The 26496-nt window shown below is 43.3% G+C and overlaps 1 protein-coding gene and 1 long non-coding RNA gene across 11 annotated transcripts in view; one reads left to right on the forward strand and one right to left on the reverse strand.

The window, feature by feature from the left end:
* Positions 1–513: 513 nt before the first annotated feature.
* Positions 514–11233, reverse strand: LOC114236795 (uncharacterized). Its single transcript, XR_003622652.2, has 3 exons — positions 11079–11233; positions 5983–6052; positions 514–1258 (listed from the first exon to the last, which is right to left on the reverse strand). It is a non-coding gene; the product is annotated as an uncharacterized LOC114236795 (long non-coding RNA).
* The window catches only part of EVA1A (eva-1 homolog A, regulator of programmed cell death), an 84733-nt gene continuing 68579 nt past the window's right edge, over positions 10343–26496 (forward strand). For 6 of the 10 annotated variants that reach the window (XM_057558727.1, XM_057558730.1, XM_057558725.1 and 3 more), the window contains exon 1: positions 10343–10618. The gene's annotated coding sequence lies outside the window, so the exon portion shown is untranslated. Of the gene's footprint in view, positions 10619–12859; positions 12922–17513; positions 18133–26496 lie in introns of all 10 variants that reach the window. The other 4 variants (XM_057558723.1, XM_057558724.1, XM_057558726.1 and 1 more) reach the window with 2 other exon arrangements.

Here is a 26496-nt window from a genome sequence, read left to right on the forward strand (position 1 = left end):
ACTATGTTACTAGGGACTGTGGTTTCTAGAGTATTTGAATCATAAACTCCTATGGGGAGGGTATGCTCTAGTCAGCTTATCTGCCTGCAGACATTTACTACTGCCTAGGACTAAAGCTAAACATTAACCCAGTTGAGATCTGCTTTTTCTTTTTGTTTTTCAAACTCCCATGACTCTCAGTGGCCTTGGTCATAGACCCTTTCCATTATTATTCCCTTTTAAACAGCTTCTCGGTATCATGACAGCATGTTTGGAAACACAGTGGCATATTTGTGGTGATTAAACTTCACTAAAATGTCTGGATCCTAGACTTCCATAGACCTCTTGGCTCCAGCATTGCCTGGGACCCCCTATTTATGTCTCCATTTGAGGAATCTCAAGAGAGGGTTTGTGGCTCCTTCTCTCCAGCCTCAGAGGGGAGAAAAATTGCTGGCTCAGCAGTTCCAGAGGGCTTCAAGGGGATCAAAGAGAGAAAAGCAAACACTGAAGAAAAATGTGCTATTTATTCTTAGAACAAAGTTACATTGGCAGCTTTCTCCTCTCCAGTAATACTTGTTTTCCTGAAAGGATTATACACGTGTTTGCTTCCTTCCATAGGATTTAACCACCACTCAGCTTATGACCTGCAACTTCTGTCTCCCATACCCTCTCAACTATGCTTTCAGTTTTCTCACTGGCTGGGCAAAATTTAAAGAGATTAAAATCAACCATGAGAGAAAGTGGGTTAATAGAGCTGTTACAAATGCCCATGTCAGCAATCCAAGTCAGCAGCTTAAATTAACTCAGCCATGTGAGTGGCGTCCCTGTGCCATAAATGGGGGGAATCCAGAGATTTTAGGCCTCCATCCCCAGGGAAGGAATGAAGAGGCTTAGGCTAAGTGAGGAGGCCTGCTAAGTGGAGGTGTCTTTCTTTGGGAGAGCAATTTCACTCATGTTTTTTTCATGGATATTTCTGCTTTTAATTAATTGAACAAATTCATTGAGTGTTATGTGGCACGATAATTTACTGAGAAATTTTTTCGTATCTTCTTCTCTTTGTTGTCAGTGCTCTTCTCTCCTCTGCCTCAAGAAGGTAGGAAGACCCTTGTCTTTGGGGGCTTTGTTGTTGCTGGTTGAAAACAGACTTTCTAGTAGAAGAAGCCCTTTTTCTTGGTTTTGTTTTGGTCACCTATGCTGATTGAGGGGAATTGCGCTGGGGCTGGAGTGGGAGCTTCGGGTTTCTGAGGGTACACATCCTGACTGGAGGCTAAGGAAGTCCCTGTAAAGGAAAGAAAGAACAAGATTACAGAGAGTGTTCATCAAGTATGAATGCCTGGACCCTGCTTTCCCACAGCACTCACAACGAGGGCTGCTGAAGGGCAGGAGGGGAGAGGGGTAGAGTAGAAACAACCAAACATTAGAGGCTGTGCCCTTGAGAACCCCTGTGAAAAAAATCTCAAGTCCCAGGCCTCAGAAGTACCTGTCTCCTGGTTCCATGCAGCCTTGGAAAATAAGCCTGGATGTGGTAATCAGTATAGACGGGAGAGGCCCCTCTTTGCATGTTCTGTATGGTACAAGTCACCAGGGACCTACCCCTGACCCTGGGAAGTACCTAATAATGACAGATTAAATTTCCCTATGGAAGGAGTAAAAAGCTCAGGGAAAATTAAATTCAATTTAGAGAAATAAGAGTAGTGTGATAGTTCTTGCATCCTAATCATGTAGTTAGCACCTACTAGGTGCTAGGCACTGTGCAAACCCTGGAGACAAAGAGATGAACAAGCACCTGTTGCCCTCACGGGTGAGGAAACTCATTGCAGAGTTCACAATGAAGACATGTCACAGATGCCAGGGACTCAGGAGGGAGCACTGCCTCTATTTGGAGGCAAGGAAGTCTTTCCAGAATTGCTCACCTTTATTCTGAGTCTTAAAAGATGAGCTGGAATCCCTCAGTGGAGGATGGTGGTGGAGTTGAGAACATTCTGTACAAAGGTACAGAAGTGTGAAATAGCATGACATGTTTGGGAGACGGTAAAGAGGTTGATACAGCTGAAGCATGATAGATTGTTATAGAATGGGTGGAGGCTGACCCTGAAGGGCTTTGAATCCCATGCTAAGAAGTCTAGACTTTATCCTGTAAGAGGTGGGCAACCCCCAAAAGATGCTAGTAACATGAATATGTGCATTTATTATGAATCAAAACTAGTTAAGGAAGGTCACAAAGGAGGAATGACCACAAAGGTAGGAAGGAATCTCGGAGATGGGAAAGTGCAGAAGTGAAGGGAGAAGAGTTTGTGAAGAAGAAAGTAGCCAACAGTGGACAATACTGCAGAGAGGTACCAACACAAGCTCAGGGACAGCCACTGGATTTTGAAATTCGGAGGCTATTTTTGACTCCAATGAGGGCAATTTCAGTGGTGTGTTGGGGGTCAGAAACCAGACTACAGTGAGTTGACAATTGAATGGAGGTTGAGTAAGTGATAATAAATACACCCATTTGTTTGAGAAATTTGGAAAAGAAATAAAGATACAGAAAATACCTATAAATGGGTAATTTATTTATGTATTTCAAATTATGAGGAGGGCTTAAGCATCTTCAAGATTTAGGGGAAGGAGGCAATGGGAAGATCAGAGATGAGGGAAGAGAAATTAGAGCAAGGAAGGAAGTCTGGCAAGCAGAGGCTTGAAGCACAGAGAAGAACCCCCTGACTGACCAAATCTCCCATGTGCCCAAGGGGTTGAGGTCATACTTCTGTGTGGAAGCTGTTACTCTGCACATCTCAGTACAACTAAACTCTATGTTTCTGAGAAGTATAGTAAACCATTTAAGCATAAATCAAATGGGTCATATTTTAAATGCATTAATCAAACTTGCTAATTTAAAGGATTCTTAGTATGGACCTTCTGTTGAAACAAATGAATCAGCTTTTCATTTATTATCTCTTCTTCTGTTAGGACCATAATCTTAGACTCCTTGTTCACATCCAAAGTAGATCCCTCAACTCCATTAGCTGTGTCCAGACACAGGAGGCTGACTGGTTGCTGGATACCAGCATCAGTTTAAGAATGGAAATCACTCCAGTTTGGGCACTGGGGTAATGAACAGAGTGCCATCCATTTGGTTTGATTAGATCTAGCACACCTGTGCATAAGGACACCATGTTCCAGAACTTGCTACTATGAAATTTATGAATCAGAGAACTAATTAAATGAATGTACTGTAGGGTTTTAAGAAGTTCAGGGTTACCTCAACCATCTGCTCTGGTTAGTGCACAATCTTCAAAGAAATGTATAGTTTGGTATGTTTTGTCATCTGTCCTGTGTTTGCCTATTTATCTTTCAGACCAAATCACTCTACTAATTTCTCAAGCTCACACTTTTCACAGAGTTACAGGAGACAAGTCTTTGAGGAATTTGGAAGAGTTGTAGGCAGTCTTGTAAAGGAGTACTGAAAAAGACTCAGAATTTAGTTCAGTTATGCTGTTAGATTGAGTTACTGTAACACAAATTTTATACTTTATTTTGAGCTCTACTGTTTCTTATTCCTCTAAAAATGACTTTCAGTAGTTTGCTACATATGAAGTGTATTTTTTAATAGGTGGGACTAAAATTACTTATAGCAGAGTGTCTTAATTTTATATTGAGTCAATGGTATTTTCAATATAAAAAAGACATTTATATTATAGACAACTGTTTAGGGTCATATACGTTGTGGATAGAGACATAACTTGCTTTTTCTTAAAGCACAACTATTAGCAACTTTACTAGGCATGTTTCATGATCCCATTGTCTCATTTCTTATAATTAAAACATCTCAGTTTTACAGTGACTTCCTGTTGGTTAGAAAGAGAGTGTTTTGTATGAACGATTTAGTAAAGTTATATTCATGCTTATTTAACCTTGTTAACCAAGATGAAAAAAGTAAAGGAGGTCTCAGCAAAAGGATGAGAATCTCCCTATGGAAAATAGAGGGAATAAAAGAAGCAAAATTTACACTCAGCTATGTTTATGGTTTAACTGGTGAATATGTTTTGATTCAAAACCTATCATTATTTCTGCCTGGCAAACCGGTTCATCTGTACCATTTTTCTAGATTCCATGTATATGTATTAATATATGATATTTGTTTTTCTCTTTCTGACTTACTTCACTCTAGGATTGACATATATACACTAATATGTATAAAATAGATAACTAATGAGAACCTGCTGGATAGCACAGGGGACTCCACTTTGCTGTACAGTAGAAACCAACAAAACATCACAAAACAACTATACTTCAATTAAAAAAAAAACTATCACTAATCACAGGTAATGTTGTATTGGGCAGCAGAAACTGGTGAGAGAAATATTCTGATTTCTACTCTGTTGCCTCAAGCAAGATAAAGTGGTTGAGCCAAAAGGATTTAGATTTCTACTCTTCTGACTGGGCCCATGAGGAATTAATTCAATGAGAGATAAGCTTCCACTTCACAACAGAATAAAGACATGCTTAGTTGATGCTTGTTCCTCATTATTTCATCCCTTTTGGACACATAACATTTTAAGAAAGGTGGGGGAGGTGATTAGAACACAGGGAGGCCATTTAGAGGGGTGGTGCTCAGCTGTGTGGCTCAAGTTCCCTGTGCTTTCTGGTTTTATTAAAAAATTTTTTGACTAGTGTGTCCAGCACCCCCTTATATTCCTCTGTACAGGCAAAACTTCGCTTTTTGAAAAGGAAGAGAAGGCCTGGGAACATTAATTTCATTATCTACCTCTGGAAACTAAGGAGAGCATAACCGTCAATACTGATTTATTTGGTGATTAAAGGCATCCATTAGACCTTGTAAAAAGTTGGTGAAAGGTCTGGCTGTAAGTGTATGGTGCTGCATTCTTCAACCTTTGGTGTCTAGGAGGTGTTAGTAGCTAATACTATCGTATGACTAGCGTCATTTCAGCGGGTAGTTGTGAGGTGAATGAATTTAAATGCCACCTGGTTAATGAAAGGAAGGAAGAAACAAAGAAACAAAGAGAGAGATAAATTGTCCTGCTTCCCCTAATATTTTAAACAATATTTTCAGGCTCACTTTTGTTAAGATGAATAAATATGAAATGACTGTAAGATAGAACATTTAAAAAAAAACTCAGCCTCCTGATTTTCCTAAAGTGACATCATTAATGGTGACACATTGATGTCTCTGTCTGCACATCCATTAACCTCTCATCAGGCCATGTGGCAATTTCCTTTGTCTTTCATTATTTGGTTTACATGACTGCCTTGCTCTGACGCTCCTAGAGATTATTTACTACTTCTGGAATTCATAAGTGCTTGATGTTTGAATGCTTCTTGTAAATAGCAGTGCTATAAGAGAAGGGACAAGAATTCTGGTTTCAATCATTTGTACTTTCTTGGGACAGAACCAGATTTCCTACTCTTGACCATGTGATGATGACATTACCCGCTCAAGGCTGAGATAAATCCAGGGATTTTTGTTAGTTTGGTATTATCTTAACATGCTTTGGTCAAGAGAGAGATTTTGATATTTCCCTTTTCCTGATGACTTTTGGCAATCATCCATTACTAAACTGAGCACCTTACTTACTTTGCAAACTCCTTATCCATTAGGACCTAGGCTTTGTCTCTGCATTTCCTACAGAAGTGGTTCTTAATCCTGACTGTACATTTTAATCACCTGCAGAGGTTAAAAAAATGGGTTCCACACCTAGAGATTCTGATTCAATTGATCTGGTCTAGAGCCCAGCTTGTAATTTCAAAATATTCCCCAGGTTAGGATTGAATGTAACATGCAGCAAGGTCACCTACAGTGTCTAGGACAATTCCTTGTGAAGGGCAGGTGGTCTCCAGGAAATGGCAGTTAAACTGAACTGCATTGATAAACAGGCTACACAGGGCCAGATGATTTTGGGTGAGGACATATCTGGACATATTCCACTGCAGTCATTGTGTAGTACCTTAAGTGGCTCATAATTTTAGGGTAAAACCACAGGGACCTGAAGGTCCTACCTTAGTTGAGTTGGTAGATCAGTTTTGTTTTGTTGTCCTCCTTTTGGGTGCTGTGCCTTAGTTTCCTCATCTGTAAAATGGAAATAACCAAAGTTTGAGGTCATATTTTTGTTTGAGGCAAAAACCAGTACCAGTAAAAATTCGCTGCAATGAGCTTCATGTAAAATCATCAAATTGCTGTCATGCAAACACAAATGGGAGTTTAGGAAGTGGAAGCAGCAGAAATGTGTCTGGGCAAAGTTGATCGATAGGGCTCAGCAATGATGTGGACTTAGGGATTCTCCTACCAAATCCCAGCATCATGACAGTGCTGTTGAAGAAATGCCACTGAGGGTTAAAACTACCACTTCTCTTTTGTGTTAAATGAAGGGGCTCTGGGGACTAGACCTCTTCCATGAGTCAGAGGTCCTGCTGCTGGCCAGGACACCAGTGTGCAGGATGGTGGAGCCCTGCTCTTACCACCAGCACCGTGGGAGCCCTGCACACTCTGCAGGGAGGCCCAAGCCTGCTGACACATCAGCAAGAATGCTTACACTGAGAGCTTAGTTCACAGCCCCGGGCCTGGACCCAGGCATGAAGTAGTTACTTCAGATCCTGGTTTCCTGGGATGAACACTCTTCCACTTCTAATTCCCCACCCCCGCCTATAACTGGAGCTGAGGCTGTTCCTGTGCACACGGACTCCCTCCTGCCTCTGTTCCTGCCTGGCTCATCCTGTGGATCTCAATCCCAGATTGTGTTCCTTTCCACTTCAGCCTTAAGGCCAGCCAGCTATCCCATAACCAGGGGAAACTTCACAAGATAGCCCCTGAGCATCTGCCACGGTCTAGCAGAGGGACTTAATGCTCCCTCCTCACATCTGATCTAAAGTCTGAAATGCTATGTAATACTATGCTTTAGTTATATCCCCCTAGAGATGGAAAATAGAGGATTCCCTCTTTTGTGATAGTTGTGCTATTAGTGAAGTACTGGCCCCTCTCATTTTGGGATAAATCTCCCCCATACATTTGGTTTCTCATAACAGTCTATGGTTTATCTCTCGTCATCTCATCTCAGGCTATGGAGGATCAAGCCACACATAGTGTCTTAGTAAAAGAGCAATCAAGGACAACTTATTTTACAGGTGGGAAAATGGGTCACAGAGAGTTTTGATGATGTGTAACTGTAATAAGTGAATGGGACCTGAAATGAGGACTCTCCTTTCTATCAAAGGGGCAGGGCGGCAAAATGGTGGTGGTAAATGCCGACAGTGGTGGTAGCAAAGTGTACCACTTAAGAAACTTGGATTGCAGGGACAAACAGATTTTCACTTCTTGACATCTCAGTTTTCTCATTTATAAAATATGAAAACAAGAGTACTTAACATGTCAGGATGCTGTGAGGGTTAAGAGAAATATATGTGTAAAGGACTGGTGCTGGGTTTGGCTCTTACAAGTAAGTAAGGTAGTAAGTGCACACACATGCAACCATGAAGTGGGTAGCTTTGAAGAGTTCCTGTCCAAGGCTTAACCATAGTCCACAGGTCTCCTGAGATAGCTTCTGGGAGCATCGGTTTCTATAGGACCCTGGAGCCGTCACTCCAAAGCCCTTCCCTCAGGTTGATCTCTCTGGAGAATGACCCCAAAGACCCCCAAGAGGGCTTTCTGGCCACTTATGCCCAGTTGCAGAACCAGAGGCAGGGGCTGTCCTAGGTGGCAGCTCTCATCCTGTTATACCTATGATTCCTGAAACCAGTTGGACAGCAGAGGTTCAACAGTATCTTCTTCATTATAATGAAATGAGGTTATCCTAAGCAGAGCATTTAGCCCAATGCCTGGTGTGTACTAGGCATTCAACAAATGTTAGTAGTTATTAATAGTAGTAGTTTTAAATCCAAAGCTAGGTTCATGGGTCAGAGTGCTTCCAAATTCCAGAGTCCTTCCTCTAGATTAGGAAGCAAGTGAATATGTTCTGGGTTAGGGCCAATCCATGGAAAGTCTATGCCACTGACTGTTATTTATTCATTCATGTATTTATTTATATACTTAGTACACATTTATGGAGCATCACTTATGTGTGTTGCCCTTGCTCAGCACACAATTCTCTGATCTCTGGTGTTTATGCATGGCAGTTGCACCAGGGTGGTACGAATAGTGTTACACCAGGAAAACCCACTTCTCAATATCACTTTTCCATCTACCTTCTGATAAAGCTAGAGAGTTAGGAGGAGCTCTGATCATGGCACCTTGTGGGTGAAATCTGGAGTTAGTCATGTGTGTATTTTACAGATAAGAAATCTGAGGCCTGAGAGGGGAGTACTTGCCCCAAGTTCAGACAGTACTCTAGTGGCCATCTGAGGCTAGAATCTGGTTCTGATTAGTTTAGGAAAAAAGGGCCCTTTCCAGCAGACCACTTGCCTCTGTATGAGAGGGAGATAACTAGTCTTTACATTTTCACTTACACATAGGTGTTCTTTTTCTTTCTGAAGAGGTGCATTTCAAGGTTAAATGAAATAGCATTTGAATAAGCCTAGAACAGTGGTTCTAAACTCTGATTGCATTAGATCATCTGAACATCATTTTGAGAATACTGATTTTGGAGCCCTACCCCAGACCAATTAAATATGCATTTGTGGGACCAGGGGCCTCATATTGGTTGTCAAAGCTCTCCAGGTGTTTCTAAAGTATGATCAGGGCACCACAGTCTAATATCCAGTCATTCTAATACACAGTCAGTGGTCTAGAGATCAGTGCTTCCAAAACTCTAATGCACATTTGAATTATCTGGGAATCTTGTTAAACTTCAGATTCTGATTCAGTAGGTCAAGTGGGGCTGGAAAGTTCCCACTTCTAACAAGCTCCCAGTTCATGTTAATACTGTCAGTCCCCAGACCACACTTGGAATAGCATCTCCAGAAGGTGCTCTGGATTCTGGTTATGCACTGGTCACTCACTAGGTACTCCAGCCAGAGGCCTGGAAATTACCTCTTTCCTTCATCCACTCATCTGCACCCTGTCAGCTCTTGGTCACTATTTCTTGTCAACTCCACCCCACTGTTCTCTGCAGCTCCTATCCTTTCTTGGTAGACTGGTCAACATTCTCTTCCATGTTCACCCACCATCACTCCCCATCCTGGCTGTGTTCTCTGCTAGACCACCTCCTGATTGGGCTTTCCCATTCCTCCTTGGCTCTGTGCATGCCGTTTTTACTCTGTGGAAAGCTCTTCCAGTTCTTGACCTATCTCTTAAGAGACCACAGAATCCCTGGACCTCTTCTCTGCCTGCACTAGTTACATATGACGATTGTCTAGGAACAACACGCCCTACTTGTTCTTTTCTAAGTTCCCAGAGCCCAGCTCAGCACCTATCAGGCTCTTAAATAAAGTAGGTGTTCAATTTAAGAAAGAAAACCCCAACTCTGAATGAGCAAGGCCAAATCAGCTGCTCTCCTTTGGATCAAAATGAACGTTCCTTCGAAATTATGTATTAGGTTTTTTTTTTTTTTTTAATTTTTTTTTTAACTTTGGGTTTATTTATTTATTTATTTTTATGGCTGTGTTGGGTCTTTGTTTCTGTGTGAGGGCTTTCTCTAGTTGCGGCAAGTGGGGGCCATTCTTCATCGCGGTGCGCGGGCCTCTCACTATCGCGGCCTCTCTTGTTGCGGAGCACAGGCTCCAGACGCGCAGGCTCAGTAATTGTGGCTCACGGGCCCAGTTGCTCCACGGCATGTGGGATCTTCCCAGACCAGGGCTCGAACCCGTATTCTCTGCATTGGCAGGCAGATTCTCAACCACTGCGCCACCAGGGAAGCCCATGTATTAGGTTTTAAACTCTCCAGTTGGAGAAAAAAAAATCGATCAGATTCAACAAAGTAAATATTATTTCCTGTAATTTAATATGTGCTTAGGGACTTCCCGGTGGTCCAGTGGTTAAGACTCCGAGCTTCCACTGCAGGGGGCACTGGTTTCCATCCCTCCTGGGAGGAACTAAGATACCGCATGCTCTGCAGCACGGCCAAAACAAAACAAAACAAAAACCAAAAAAACAAACAAACACAAAACCAAACAACAAAAAAAGGGCTCAGAGCAGGTGATGGGGACAGGAAGGAGAGGATGGATGCTGGAAGCAGCTTGGAGGTCTGCTTTCAAATCTGGGCTCGTCCCCGCAGGGGGAAAGGGAAGATCCCAGGGACAGCCGATGGAGAAACTTCCACAGAAGTGCGCGGGTCAGGCTGGAGTTCCGGAGCTAGAACTAACTTGACGCGGAGTGGGGCGCCGCTTGCGGCAGCCATTGAAGTTTCGTGTCTTTCCAGAGCCCACATGGGCCACTGGCTTGGGGAGGGGGGAGGGGGGAGGGAGGGCAGGTCCGGAGCGGAGTGGGTGGAGTGGAGGGAAAAGACCGAAGGAAATGAGACAACCTTTTCCTCCCACTGAGTCGCGCTTCTCCAGCGTCTGCGGGGCTCACTACCGCTGCCCGTGAGCGCCCAGGCTGAGACCCAGCGCCCCGCGCCCGCCTCGGCGTGTCTCCCCTGGGATTTTTTCCGAGGCGCCAGTGCCGGCCCAAACCCTGGCCACAGCTTTGTTGCGTCCTCCCCTTAGTGATCGGCTCCTGGTCTCCGAGCAAGGACCCCGGAAGTGCGCGTCGGTGGCTCTGGCGAAGGTAAGCGGCGCCGGTGAGAGCGCTAAGGGCATAGGGGCGCCTGGCATCCCAAGCGGGCCCTGGTCTGCCCGGAATACCCCTTCTTCGGAAGCACCCAGAGCACTTCAGACCTGAAGTCTCTGCTTTGTTCCTGACCCCCTGCCAGGTGTTGTAGCCTGGGTCCCCCAGGGAACTTTGCTTCCCAGCGCTTGTTTTTACTTTCTCTTCCTCTTACTTTCCTGTTGCTTCCCCCGCCCCCTCCCCCCCGCTTCTTTTTCTGGACCCAACAACTCTCTGCTCCTTGCTTATGCAGCCTGCCTTCCGAGAGCGAGTCCTTCCCTAATCTCAGCGCCTCTCTCCTCCTCCGCCCCTGGGACCAGGGGCTGAGCGTGCGGGCCCGCGACAGTGACTGGCTTTGACCCTGGGCCTGCCGGAGGCGGATCTGTCCGAAATTTCCAGGGCTCTCATTGATCTCATTTACCTTTGAGGCACTCAGCTGGCCGCGTGCTTTTGGCGACCCCCAGGACCCCGAAATCAAAGCGGATTGGGGAGTGACAAGGTCGTTGGCGCCCCTTAAATCCTCAGGGGGACGCTCTGCTCGTGGAGAGGGGCGCGGTCAGCTTCTTGCAGCTCTGACTGGGCTTCCCAAGGATTGGGGTGTGGGGGTGGGGAGGAGCAATGGATATGGGACTCGGGGCGTGGAGGTAATGAGGCTGGCTTGGAAGGATAGGCGAGGAAACCACTTCGTGCTAGCTTGCCATTTTGCTCTTATTAACTGCCTGAGTGCTCACATCAAGGCTCTGAGTAGGGACTCCTATCCCTATTTTACAAAGGGGCAAAATGAGACGCACAGAGGTTAAATAATGCTACCGGGGCCACATACCTGGGAAGGGGCCCAGCCAGGATTTGTGAATCAACTGGTTTGTACCGCACAACCCACACCCAGCCCTACAGAGAGTTCCTCTATGCAGTCTGAGCAGAATCCCAACACCTACCGCTGGGTCATAACATGAGGAACCAGGCTTTTTCCATTTTGAGCAAATACATCTTGGTTCTACTCAAATCCAAATGATTTATTTAGTACCTACTATCCTCACAATTCAGTGACAAGCACTGAAGTTTCACCTTGGAACCTTACTCTTTCATCCTCTACCCATCATTCAGTCTGTCAACAAATATGTAATTCTTCCCCAGAAGGCTGGCTTGAATCTCTCTCCCCAAAAGGCTATTAGGCTTGTTGGCTAACCCAGACCCTGGAGTGGGACCCCCAGCATTTGAATCCTGGATGAGGCCTTTCTGTAGTTTTCTGTGGCTGGATTTCCTCATCTGTAAAGTAGGGATGGGAGAAGTGGCTCTCAACTGGGGTTTTGATTTTGCCTCCCAAATGACATCTGGCAATGTCTGGAAACATTTTTGACTGTTAACATGTAAGTGTTGCCCCCACCCCCCAACAGAAGGGATGGGAATCTGCACATGTGCACATGTTTTACAAGCACCAGAGGTAGATCCTGTGCATATTAAAGTTTGAGAATCACTGCCTTACAAAATAAAATCTAACCACAGACATTGGCCTACATGCCTGTTCACACTGGCCTCAACTTACCTTCCCAGCCTCACCTTATGACACTTCCTGTATGCACTTTCCATTCCACCCAACTCACTATTCTTCTGGTATTCTAGGTGTTGACTTTTTGGAATGCCCTTCTTCCTCCCTGGCTGACAAATTGCTCATTATTCTTTGAGACTAGAGCTCAAGTCCCCTGCTGGGTGAAGCATTATTCAGTTCCTGCAGATGGTTCGGTTCTGTCCTTCCCTGATACCCTAGCCCCAGCCATCCTCCCCTATTTTTTCTTTCAGTGCATCTCTCTTACAGTGTTTACTGTTCTGTATAGGGATCTCTTGTTCATCCCCTGACTTGTTTCTTTGTACTTGGACCTAGCACAGTGCTGTCCTCATGCTGGTGGTTAAGCTTGCGGACTTTGGAGTCAGGCTGCCTGCATTCAAATCCTAGTTCTGCCACTTAACTCTGTGACCTTGAGCACATTGACTTAGTCTCTGAAAGCCTTATTAACAAAATAGGAAGAAATAGTCTGCCTTCTCTGCAGAGAAGTGTGATTAACTAATAGGATAATGATTGTTCATCTTAGTACTGAGTGGCTACTCTGTGCCAGGACATGGCTCAATTTTAGCATTTTATATTGTAGTCATTTAACTTTTATGAGGACCTTATTAAGTTAGTACTGGTATTACCCTATTTTCCAGGCAAAGAAATGGAGGCACAGAGAGGCTAAGCAGTTTGCCCAAAGTCACACAGCTAATGAATGGTAAGCCAGTATTCACACAGACATCTGAACTGCAAAACACACACTCTTCACACTATGCAGGTAAAGAGCTTAAACCAGTGCCCCACCTATAGTAAGTGCTCCATAAATATGAGCTGGAGTTTGCTGTGTACATTGATAAAAGCCAAAGTCCATTGGGTTTTTCAACTGCACCACACTTGTGATCTAAGACTGTGCCATTATTTTTACAATCCTGTTCCTTCCCTCTCCTTCTTGCCCCTAACCCAGTCTCAGGGGGACAGGACATTGGGATCAGTCTCCTGTCACAGTTCTAGGTCAGCACCAATGAACTTGATGCTCAATGGAGCTTTATGTGTGCCAGGTCAGAGTCAAAATAGCATTAACTCTTTGGGGATGGTCCTATGGAATCAACACACGTGCTTGAGGTTAGAGGTGCAGACGAGGGGTCAGGAGCTACCGGACTCCAGCTTTGTCCTTTCTAAGCATGTGCCCTTTGCAGTGTGCACCTAGCACAGAAATATTGGGTTAAATCAATCAACGAATGTGGGATGGATGGATGAATGGCACCAGGTGGGTCTCTTGCCTTATACGTGATGATGCAGAGTATGTTTTCTCTCCAAGTGTTATATATCAGGGGTCCCCAACCCCTGGACCATAGAATGGTACTGGTCCATGGCCTGTTAGGAACAGGGCCACATAGCAAGAGGTGGACAGTGGGCGAGCAAGCTAACCTTCATCTGTATTTACAGCCTCTCCCCATCACTTGTATTACCACCTGAGCGCCGCCTCATGTCAGATCAGCAGTGGCATTAGATTCTCATATGAGTGCAAACCCTACTGTGAACTGCGCATGTGAGGGATCTAGGTTGCACGCTTCTTATAAGAATCTAATGCCTGATGATCTGAGGTGGAGCTGAGGTGGTGATGCTAGTGCTGGAGAGTGGCTGCAAATACAGATTATCATTAGCAGAGAGGTTTGACTGCACAGAGACCATAATAGATCAATTGCTTGCAGACTCATATCAAAGCCCTATCACTGAGTGGCAAGTGACAATTAAGCTGCATCTGGTGGCAGGCTTTATAGGGGCAAGTGAGGTAATGTCCTTCAATAGTACAACTGCATCTGGTGGCAGGTTTTAAGTCAGAATCCAACACTTATTTTAGTCTGCGTGTGGCTTGCCCATTATTTTATTTACCACTTCCATCCACACCTCTTTCCCACACTGCACACTTGTCTCAGTCACAGTTTTGGTAAGCCCACAAGCTAACCCTAGCCAAACGTGGAGTTCAAGCACCATGCATTAAAAGACAAGCCTTTGGAGTCTTTCAAAAGAAACAAACGTGAACACAAAGAACAGAAGCGATTATTGAAAGCCACCACTTCATCAAATGTGTCGGCACTGAGAGCATCATTCTTAGTGACTAACTGCATTGCTAAAGCTAAGAAGCCCTTTACTATTGGTGAAAAGTTAATACTGCCTGCTGCTAAGGACATTTGTTGTGAACTTTTAGGAGAGGCTGCAGTTCAAAAGGTGGCATGTGTTCCTCTTTCGGCAAGCACCATAACTAGACAAATTGATGAAATAGCAGAGGATATTGAGGCACAACTGTTAGAGAGAATTAATGAGTCACCATGGTATGCAATCCAGGTTGACGAGTCTACCGATGTTAACAACAAGGCAACAATTGCTTGTTTTTGTGCGATATATTTTTCAGGAGGATGTGCATGAGGATATGTTATGTGCACTTTTGTTGCCAACCAACACCACAGCTGCAGAACTATTCAAGTCTTTGAATGATTACATATCAGGAAAACTGAATTGGTCATTTTGTGTTGTTATATGCATAGACGGAGTGGCTGCCATGTCTGGAGAGCTTTCTTGTTTCACTACTCAGGTCAAAGAGGTTGCCTCTGAATGTGAATCTATGCACTGTGTCATCCATAGAGAAATTCTGGCTAGCCAAAAAATGTCACCTGAATTTAACAACGTTTTGCAGGATGTGATTAAAATTATCAACCACATTAAAGTACATGCCCCTTATGATCATCTCAATAGATGCAGAAAAAGCTTTTGACAAAATTCAACACCATTTATGATAAAAGCTCTCCAGAAAGTGGGCATAGCTGGAACCTACCTCAACATAATAAAGGCCATATATGACAAACCCACAGCAAACATCATTCTCAATGGTGAAAAACTGAAAGCATTTCCTCTAAGAGCAGGAACAAGACAAGGATGTCCACTCTTGCCACTGTTATTCAACATAGTTTTGGAAGTCCTAGCCACGGCAATCAGAAGAAAAAGAAATAAAGGGAATACAAATTGGAAAAGAAGTAAAACTGTCACTGTTTGCAGATGACATGATACTATACATACAGAATCCTAAAGTTGTCACCAGAAAACTACTAGAGCTAATCAATGAATTTGGTAAATTTGCAGGATACAAAATTAATGCACAGAATTCTCTTTCATTCCTATACAATAACAACAAAAGATCAGAAAGAGAAATTAAGGAAACAATCCCATTTACCATTGCAACAAAAAGAATAAAATACCTAGGAGTAAACCTACATAAGGAGGTAAAAGACCAGAACTCAAAAAACTATAAGACACTGATGAAAGAAATCAAAGATGTCACAAACAGATGGAGAGATGTACCATGTTCTTGGATTGGAAGAATCAATATTGTGAAAATGACTCTACTACCCAAAGCAATCTACAGATTCAATGCAATCCCTATTAAATTACCACTGGCATTTTTTACAGAACTGGAACAAAAAAATCTTAAAATTTGTATGGAGACACAAAAGACCTCGAATAGCCAAAGCAATCTTGAGGGAAAAAAATGGAGCTGGAAGAATCAGACTCCCTGACTTCAGATTATACTACAAAGCTACAGTAATCAAGACAATATGGTACTGGCACAAAAACAGAAATATAGATCAATGGAACAGGATAGAAAGCCCAGAGATAAACCCACGCACCTATGGCCAACTAATCTATGACAAAGGAGGCAAGGATATATAATGGACAAACGACAGTTTCTTCAATAAGTGGTGCTGGGAAAACTGGACAGCTACATGTAAAAGAATGAAATTAGAACACTCCCTGACAGCATACACAAAACTAAACTCAAAATGGATTAGAGACCTAAATGTAAGACCGAACACTGTAAAACTCTTAGAGGAAAACATAGGAAGAACACTCTTTGACATAAATCACAGCAAGATCTTTTTTGATCCACCTTCTAGAGTACTGGAAATAAAAACAAAAATAAACCAATGGGACCTAATGAAACTTCAAATCTTTTGCACAGCAAAGGAAACCATAAACAAGACGAAAAGACAACCCTCAGAATGGGAGAAAATATTTGCAAACGAATCAATGGACAAAGGATTAATCTCCAAAATATATAAACAGCTCATGCAACTCAATACTAAAATAAAAACAACCCAATCCAAAAATGGGCAGAGGACCTAAATAGACATTCCTCCAAAGAAGACATACAGATGGCCAAGAGGCACATGAAAAGCTGCTCAACATCACTAATTATTAGAGAAATGCAAATCAAAACTACTATGAGGTATCACCTCACACCAGTTAGAATGGGCATCATTGGAAAGTGTACAGACAACAAATGCTGTTGTTGAGAGGGTGTGGCAAAAAGGGAACCCTCTTGCACTGTTGGTGGGAATGTAAATTGATACAGCCACTCTGGAGAACAGTGTGGAGGTTCCTTAAAAAATTAAAAATAGAATTACCTTATGATCCAGCAATCCCACTACTGGACATATACCCAGAGAAAACCATAATTCAAAAAGACACATGCACCCCAATGTTCATTGCAGCATTGTTTACAATAGCCAGGTCATGGAAGCAACCTAAATGCCCATGGAGAGACAAATGGATAAAGAAGATGTGGTACATACATATGATGCAATATTACTCAGCCATAAAAAGGAACGAAACTGGGTCATTTGTAGAGACGTGGATGGACCTAGAGACTGTCATACAGAGCGAGGTAAGTCAGAAAGAGAAAAACAAATGTTGTATATTAATGCATATATGTGGAATCCAGAAAAATGGTACAGATGAACCGGTTTGCAAGGCAGAAACAGTGACACAGATATAGAGAACAAACGCATGGACACCACAGGGGGAAAGTGGGGTGGTGGGGGGTGGGATGAATTGGGAGACTGGGATTGACATATATACACTAATATGTATAAAATAGATAACTAATAAGACCCTGCTGTATAAAAAAATAAAATAAAAAAATTTTTAAACACTAAATAAAATAGACCTCATTCTCAAAAAAAATAAATAAACAAATAAGTAAAGTACATGCCCTTAACTCATGTCTGTTCGCGCAGCTTTGTGAGGAGATGGATGCAGAGCACACACGTCTTCTCTTATACACAGAAGTCAGATGGCTTTCTAAAGGTAGATCACTAGCCAGAGTTATTGAGTTATAAGAGCTGCTCCAGAGATTTCTTTTAGAAAAAGAGTCACCACTGACAGCACATTTCAGTGACACAGAATGGGTTGCAAAACTTGCTTACCTGTGTGACATATTCAACCTGCTCAGTGAACTCAATCTGTCATTTCAAGGGAGGACGACAACTGTGCTCAAGTCGGCAGATAAACCGGCTGCATTCAAAGCCAAACTGGAATTATGGGGGCAATGATTGAACGTTGGGATTTTTGACATGTTTCAAACATTAGCAGAGATTTTGAAAGAGACTGAGCCAAGACCTTCTTTCTCCCAGCTGGTACATGATCACCTATCTCATCTTTCAAAAGAGTTTGAGCATTACTTCCCAACCACAAAAGACCCCTGACCTGGGAAGGAATGGATCCGTGACCCACTTGTGAATAAACCAGGTGAATCGACTTTGTCCGTGCTAGAAGAGGAGCAACTTCTTGAGATCGCAAATGACGGTGACCTTAAAAGTATGTTTGAGACAACTTCAAATCTCCATACGTTCTGGATTAAAGTCAAGGCAGAATATCCTGAGATTGCCACAAAAGCACTGAAAAACCTGTTTTCATTTCCAACATCCTATCCTTGTGAAGCAGGCTTTTCTGTAGTGACAGAAACCAAAACGAGATTATGGAGTAGACTGGACATAAGCAACACACTTTGGGTGTCACTGTCTCCCATCACCCCCAGATGGAACCATCTAGTTGCAGGAAAACAACTTCAGGGCTCCACTGATTCTGCATTATGGTGAGTTGTATAATTATTTCATTACATATTAAAATGTAATAATAATAGAAATAAAGTGCACAATAAATGTAATGTACTTGAGTCATCCAGAAACTGGTCATCCCCCCTCCCTGGTCTGTGGAAGAATTGTCTTCCACGAAACCAGTCCCTGGTGCCAAAAATTTGGGGAACGCTGTTATATATTAAAGGTAAAACTTGTTAAGAGAATTTAATGACTCATATGGAGTTTTGGAGAACCAGGTTTGGAACCTGTCACTGACCCCCTATCTGAGTTATGCATGACACTGGATACTAGGTTACAGGTGATCACTTCACTAACTTGGAATCTTTTTCCCTGAATGCAGCCCTGCCTTTGAAAGCTGAACCCCTTCCTTGCTGGTCCATTGGCCACTTGCTGCATAGGCCAGACTACCTTGCGCAAATACCTGCACATTTGTGTACTCTGGCTTCTTCCACAGCTGACTCACACAGTTGTAGTCCCCCTGAGTTTGCTTGTTTGGGCAGGTTGTCTCCCAAACTTCAGTGGAATGAGGTTAGCTGGGTGTGCAAGGCCTTGAGGTTTTGTTAGTGGGTCACAGAAATACTCTAGTAAGCCTGCTTTTGAGGATGGAGCAGAGTGAGAACTTCCCTGTCCATCAACACATCAGAGACCACTCAGATCCCCTGTAACACTGCCTTCCCCCTTCAGATACCAGACTCTTACTGCCTCTGGCATTATCCTCTCTCCTGGGTCACCAGATGGTTGATCTGAGAAACAGATTCCCCTGGGGTATTAATGACTGGAGTAAAAGTCTGACTCAAGATTTTTGGGGCATCACTTGCATTTTCACTGAGGTATTTAAAGCCTGATCTAGAAGATAAACTAGCCCAGGAGAGGAATGTCAGACCCGGCACTAGGTTTTCAGGCCTTTGATGTCATGGTTTGGCTGCCTTTTAACTGACCAGCAGGCAGATTCCTAATGAAGCTGGTTCTGCTTGTGTATCTGGTTCTAAGGAGAGACACCTCATCCTGTTCAGGTCTTGGGCTGTGTTCTGTGAAATGTACCTTGATTATTTGACTCTGTGAAATCCTGTTTGGTTCTGTAAGGGTCACTTAGTCTAGACTAGACTAGACTAGACTGGTGATGGTATCTTGAGGAATTAGGGTGAGTTTGGAATACATGAGGGGTAAGTAGCTCTGTGCTGGGTGCCAGAGAGACAAACATGAGGAAGGTAATGCCCTGGCTGATGAACTGTACGGATGGCTCCTCCCGAGTCTGGGCTTTTGAACATTACCTTTAGAGCAGCCAAAAGTCTGTATGAATTGGTAAGTAATTGCTAAGTTTCTCTGGACTTAGAGAGGGAGGAAGAAAGCAGGGGCAGAGAGAGAGAGAGAGACAGAGACAGAGACAGTGAGAGTGTACTTGATCAACTGGGTCTGTTTTACATAAAGTCCAGCATGTGACCTAGCAGATCAACTGTCATGACTGATACATTTCCTGGGAATCATGTTCACAGTTGCAGTCATTTTCTTTGATCCCAAAGCCTTTTGCCAAAGCTCACCACAGGTGACAGGTACATATGCTTGTTGATTGGACAGTTTATATAGGTGCTTCTATAGGTCATTCCCAGACTTCAGTAATTTATTTACCACTTAGTGACCCCTCCTGGCATGTAGGAAACACTTAGTAAGTGATAAATGAGTGAATGAATGCCCTAGCATGAAAGTCACATCTTGACCCTCAAGATGCTCATGGCCTGAATGGGGAGATAGACAAGAAAACCAGCACAACACAGAGGAGTAGTTCTGTGACAGAGAAGATACAGATGCAGAGGAAGACTCAGTCCAGTCAGGGGTCAGGGAATAGAGGCAGTGAGAAGGGAAGTGTCTTTTGAGGAACATCCTTCCTCCACAGAAAGTGGTCCCATAGGTGGTTCCCAGTGGTCAGTTACAATAGGAGCACCTGGGGTGGGTGCCAGAACCCATGGTAAGGGTTTTGTATGCCTTTATTGCATTGATCCTCACAACCATCCTCTGAGGTCAGTATCAGAGGAGGAATCAGGATCCCACCCTCAGCTAAAAGACAGAACTGGGATCAGATCCAGGCCACCGGACTCTAAGCCCTTCGCCATTGCTTCAGACAGTGTCGGGATGGTCATATTATCATCAGAGACACTTTTAGAGAATCTAGTTTTCAAAAAGGAAAGTACAGGTGTGTGGGTTGCTGTGGTTCAGGTGGGAGTGGCCTTCTTTCCCTCCATGTTTTTCCTCCTTTCCCTCTCCTCTGCCTGATGTCTGAGGTCTTGCCTTGTTAGAACTTAGAAGCAGTTAGAAGCTGTCTGCTCTGAGGGTCAACAACTCTCTCTTCCTCCTCTTGCTCCCTCTTTGATCTCCTAGGCAGCTTGTACTTTGTCCTCCAAGGTGAGAGGAGGCAGAAATGCTGCTCAGCAGAGAAGTAACCATAAGCTTTTGAAGGAAAGAAGTCTTTTTTACAAAAAACCTGCTGTAATTTAAGCCTTTTCTCTTTGCCCTGTGCCCTCCTGCCTGTGTCACTCAGATGGTCAGTAGCGGGAGGGAACTGACTTCAGGGGGTCTTGTTTCTACACAGGGACCCCCTTCAGAAGGGCTGCCCAAACCTGTCTTACCCTAAGGACCTACACAAATATGGCTGACTTGTCCTTTTACTCACTTATCTTGGCAAGACAGGCCACAGCAGCCCAAGAGAAGGAGCTGGAAGGGCCTCCTTATTGGAAGACACATACAATACTTTACTGAAGTGCCTATCCTGTGTTCCACTTGGCTGAACAACCTCTGACATTAGTTTCCTTCCTTGCTGGATTGAACTTTGAGGACCTCATGAAAATCAGAAAACAATGACTTGGACATATTAGAGTCTGGAAAAGATACACATGAAAGTGCAGATGGTGCTTGTAGATGGCATTGTATGCTCACAGAGATAGCTTGGTGGCCTTGGTTTGTCTCTTTAGCTCAAGCTGTTAGTGTTTACCGACTCCCTTGTGTGCCAGGCATAGTTCTAGGCCCTGGGGACACAGAGATGAACAAGTACTCTTCCTGCCCAAGAATCTCTGAAATCCAGTGTGCAGACAGGGGAATCAAAGATAGTAATGAAGCATTTTGCTATCCATCTCTCTCATTAAAGTAAGTTCTCTGAAAGCAAGACATGTCTTATTGATTCCTAAATCACTAGAATCCACCATGAATTCTTGCATATTGTAGATGTTCAATCAATGACTGTTGCATCACTCTAAAATTCAGCACTAGAGGCAAGACAGAGTACCTTGGCTGTCCAGAGGAGGCACAGCTAAACTCAGCTTGGACAGCAGGTGGGTCCAAGAGCATCTAGGAGGCTGAGATGGAGGCATGTAGGCTGATGAGAAGAGACTCACAGGCAGAGGGACTGGAGAGAAATACAGCATGGCCAGGTGAGCAGGCATTGTGTGCTCCAGGAAGGGAAGAGACGTAGGTATGGTTGGGGAGGAGGGAAGCGGATCTCTAAATGGGCAAAGTGGCACACCAGGAAAAGCCTTGCTAAAGGGTTTAAATTTTACTCTGAAGGCACGGGGAAGCTACTACAGGATTTTACACAGAGGAGAGACTAAGTCAGAGTTTCATTGTAAAAATAGACCCCTCTGGCAGTAGATGTTGGAGAGGAATAAGACAGGTGCCAGGAAGACCATGTCAGGACACCACTGCAGTTTAGAGAGTAGAAAAGACCTGGGGTTTGGAGTCAGACCGACCTCAGTCTACATAGCAGCCCCATAACATCTTTGTGTAACTTAGGCTATTTATTAAGTGCCTCTGAGCTTCTGTCTTTCTCAATCTGAAAACAAGGATGGATGATCCCCCTCCCTCATGGAGAGATGACTGTCGAGACTATGGATGATGAAGTATGTGAATTGTCTACTGCAGTAATTGATCTATAATTGGCATGTGAAAATAGTGGTGAATATTATTTTTAATATTATTGTTACTTATCATCTAAGTGAAAAAAAAAATAAGGCTCTTTCTAAGACACTGGTAATAGGAGTGGAGAATTGGGCACAGACTCAAGAAATATTTTGGCAATATAGTTGACACAATTTGGTGACTGATTGTTCAGTGGAGTTTGGGGGCAGGGGCAGGAGTCTAGGACTGACTGGGATTTTGGCCTGGGCAACCAAGAGTAAGGATAGTGGAGCTATTCATTAGGAGAGGTTATAGAGGACGAGAAGCATTTGCAGGAAAAGATGATGAGCTCAGTTTCAGACAAACTGCATCTGAAGAATTTTAGGGGCAGCCAGAGAGACATGTCTAGTGGGTAAATGGTTTAGCAGATTTGGCATCCAGGAGAGAAGTCTTAAAGAAGATTCAAGGGCAAACTTTTAACAAGAGGTAATGAATTCATGGTGTTCAAGGAGAGTATAGAGCGTGGGAAGAGGAATTATAATGGCCAGTGCTTATTGAGTGTGTACTATGTGTTTGTTCTAAATATTTTATGTGTATTAATGCTCTGAATAACCATTGCCAGAGAAGACTATTATACTTACTTTACAAATGAATAAACCGAGGCACAGGGGTAGTAAGTAACTTGCCCAAGGTCATACAACTATAGTAATGGACCTAGGATTTTAAGCAAGGCAGTCAGGATTCGGAGCCTGTGCTATTAATGTCTTTGCCAGACTGCCTCTGAGAGTGGCGGGACTAGGGCACAACAGTGACCTCTGAGGAAAGGGAAGGAGAGGCTCTAGTGAAGGCAACAGGAGTAGGAGCTGGGCAGAAAAGTAGGAGGAAATGGGAGACTGGAATACAGGAGAGTTTCCAGGAAGGAGGGATCAGTAGCATCAAATTATCTGGAAATCCATTAAGAAAAGAAATGAAATATCCATGGATTTGGGAATAAGGAAGTTATTGATGACTTGGTGAGGGGAGTTTGAAAGATGAGGTGGGTTGAGGAACAAATGTGAGGTGAGTACATAGAGATACCAAACATAGGCAATTCTTTCCAGATGCTTGGCTGTGGAAGCAACAAGAGAGGGAAGATGATAACTAAAGGTATTAGGTAGAGGGAACATTTTAGAGATGGAAAAGACCTGTCAATATCTATGGGGAGGGACAGAACCAGAGGAGGCCTCACAGAGTGGCCACAAATGCACTATACACACTGGGCAAAGTATCTCTATGTTCACTTTTCTTTTTCATACAGATTTTTAATATCTCTCCCCATGTTCTGGACAGCTTCCATGTAGATGGTTAGGACTCACTAAATAAGCCCCTGAAATGTGTTTCAGATCTTCAGCTTTTATTAGGTGGAGTAGAGAAAATTTCTTTCATAGTACCCAATGGTGAATCATTATCGCATGTTGTTAAATCCAGACCATATCAAATTTATGTACAGTACATCATCTACTGAATTTATCTTTGAAATATTCCAAGAGAGCACAATGTGCTAGAGCTCCCTGTCATGCATGTGGAATTGGGGTGTCTGCTCTATAGATACCAGAGTAGTAAGAATGATGGGTGGCAGAAAGCCTTGAGAGGAAGGAAAGTGACTCAGAGCACAGTGGGTGGAAGGGAGGGGACACTGATTTGTGTGTGTGTGTGTGTGAGTTAAGTTTTATTTGGGGCAAAATGAGGACTGCAGCCCGGGAGAGGGGGACACTGATTTTGAACTGGACATGAGACATATGATCCTGTGAGCAGAGGGAAAGGTGATTGGAGATTAAGAGAAATCTATAGAAGGAAACAGAGATTTGCTTGGATTTTATAGGGAACGGAAGGCATATTTTGTAAGGAGGTGTGCTAGGGCGACAACCCTATGCTTAAAATGAATCTAGATAATTTGGCTGCTGCAATTTAAGTTCTTAATAATGGGAAAGACTGACATTTCCTTATGAATGGTTTGTTACCAGGCTTAAAGGACAAGTCCAACAAGCTCTGAGAAGTGTTTATCTAGATCCAAAGACAATCTTTGTGTTTTAATACATAAGATTCTTTTGTCATTCAGACCAGAGGTAGATGCCACAGTGGGTTAAAAGTTTGACTTAAACATGAAATTCAGCTTTGTCTTCGTTCATGGAACTGACATCCCTGAGGCTGCAGGCTGGAAATAGGGTTTGGCTGCCAACTTCATAAATTTGCCTTGGTTGGAATGGTTGGAATCTTCTTGGAAACATCTCAGTGAAATGCACACACACCTCCACAGAAGGCCTTTATGGATGGGGCTCTCTCTCAAAGAGACACTGTCCAAAATCAGAAAGACCACACAGGAAATGGCCTTGGGATATTTTTTTCCACATGAAGCAGCAACTCAGCTGAATTATTTGCTTGATCTTGAGCTTCAGGTATTAGGAAAAATGAACAGTACTACTTTCAAGAGTCACATTTTGAGCTTGAAGATTCCCTCTGTATGAGTCAAGGAAGAATCATTCCAGTCTAACTCCCTCCTCAAACTTTCCCATGCAGGTCTTTCATCTGGATGTAGGCATGGTGTGGAGTGCCTTTGGCTGGGTATGGGTGTGATGCACAGACAGGACACTCTCCTTAGGGCCAGAGGGAAGAAATTGTAGTAGTCTTGCCCACCTTTTCCTAGTAGACAAGGAGTAGAGGATGTCCTTCTCCAGGAGGGCATGGTCAGGATACTGTATGCTTCTGTGAAAATGTGGACTTGGACTCAATGATATAAATGTACATGTGGCTTTATTCTAGTTTCATGGGGTCTGAATTTGATCTCATGGAAAGGGCTATGTAAATATTCCACACATATTCCAAGAATGAGTGAATAGGGTTGTATACATGCTCCAAACATCCATATCAAAGCTATTAATGGTGCTTATGCCCAACCTTCTGGACCATGGGAGTACCAGAAGCGTCTGAGGGGCAGTATCTGGTGTGCTCAGAAAGTAACAGCTTTGATTCCTTAGGTTATTTCATTGATATTTGATTCATTAGTAAAATCTCTCTCTCTGTCTTTTTCTTTTCATTCATCCAATCATTCGTTCATTCAACAGACTGAACAACTACTATGTGGCTGGCTCCAGGATATGTGATGGTAATGTGGTGGTGAATCCAACAGTCTTAGTTCCTGTCTTCTTGGAGCTCACTTTATTAGGGGACAGACATTAAAGAAATAATTACACAAAGAAATACATGATTACAAACTATGGTAAGCGCTATGTTGGAAAAGAGCAGGGTGCTCCAGGAGGGAAAGAGAGGAGACAGTTTAGCTTGGGGGTGTCTAGTGAGGAAGACAGATATGTAGACCCATATCTACTGTATATGACATGCCATTTATTGGTGGGATACTGTTTCCAAGGAAGGAGTGCCTGACCCTTGTATAGGTCTGAGGGAGCAGTTCTAGGAAGCTTCATAAAGGAAGGGATATTTAAGAAGAATCTTGAAGAATAGGTGGAAGTTTTTTGTTTTGTTTTGTTTTGTTTTATGTGGAAAGGGAGTAGTGTTGTTCTACGTGAAGAAAACCTGGTGTGTTTATAGGACCCTCATTCAGCAAGGAGTTTGGGCTTCAAGTAGGGGAATAGTGAGAGATGCATCAGGAAAGATTAGTAAGGGCCAACTAACACAGATTAGACTTTATCTTGGAGGCAAGTCACTGGAGGGAGTGATGAGTTACCAAGGGGAGTGTTCTAGAACAAGTTACCAAGGGTGCAGCAAACTTTTTCGGTGAAGGATCAGATAGTAAATATTTTAAGCTTTGCAGGCCATACAGTTTCTGTTGCAACTACTCACCTCTGCCACTATAGTGTGAAAGCAGTTATAGATGATACATAAACAAATGAGCATGGCTCTGTTCCAATAAAATTTTATTGACACAAACAGGCAGTGGGCTTGATTTACCTGTGAGCTTACCAATCCCTGTTCTAGAATGATAATTCTAGGGGCTCACTGGAGATTGGACTGGAGCATGGGGAGAGAATGGAGGCAGGGAGGCCACTTAGGAGCCATTGCTTTAATTCAGGGGAACTAAGAAGGAGGGACCATGAGAGAAATGGCTTGTGACATGCTCCAAGGTAAAAATGACAGGACTACATAACCAATTTGATGGGAACATGTCTAGTTGTTTCTTTATTGCTCAGTGGAGTGATTCTTCCAGTGAAGAAAAAAATTGTAGACATTCTGTATTTGGGACTCAGAATCATGTGCACATCCTGGGAGGTCACCTGTTTGTCACAAGACACTATGCTGGGTGCATTATATAGATTATTAAGCATAATTCTTATGAATTCTTAAGAATATTAAGTTTCATTTCCTATTTTTCAAACTGAGGTTTGGAAATGCTAAGTTGTTTGTCCAAAGTCATGTAGCTGGTAAATGGTGGGGCTGAGATTGAACCTGGATCTGGCATCAAAGCCTGTGCCATTCCTAAAATA

This window comes from Balaenoptera acutorostrata, chromosome 12, assembly GCF_949987535.1.
Source record: "Balaenoptera acutorostrata chromosome 12, mBalAcu1.1, whole genome shotgun sequence".
Taxonomy (NCBI): Eukaryota; Metazoa; Chordata; class Mammalia; order Artiodactyla; family Balaenopteridae; genus Balaenoptera; species Balaenoptera acutorostrata.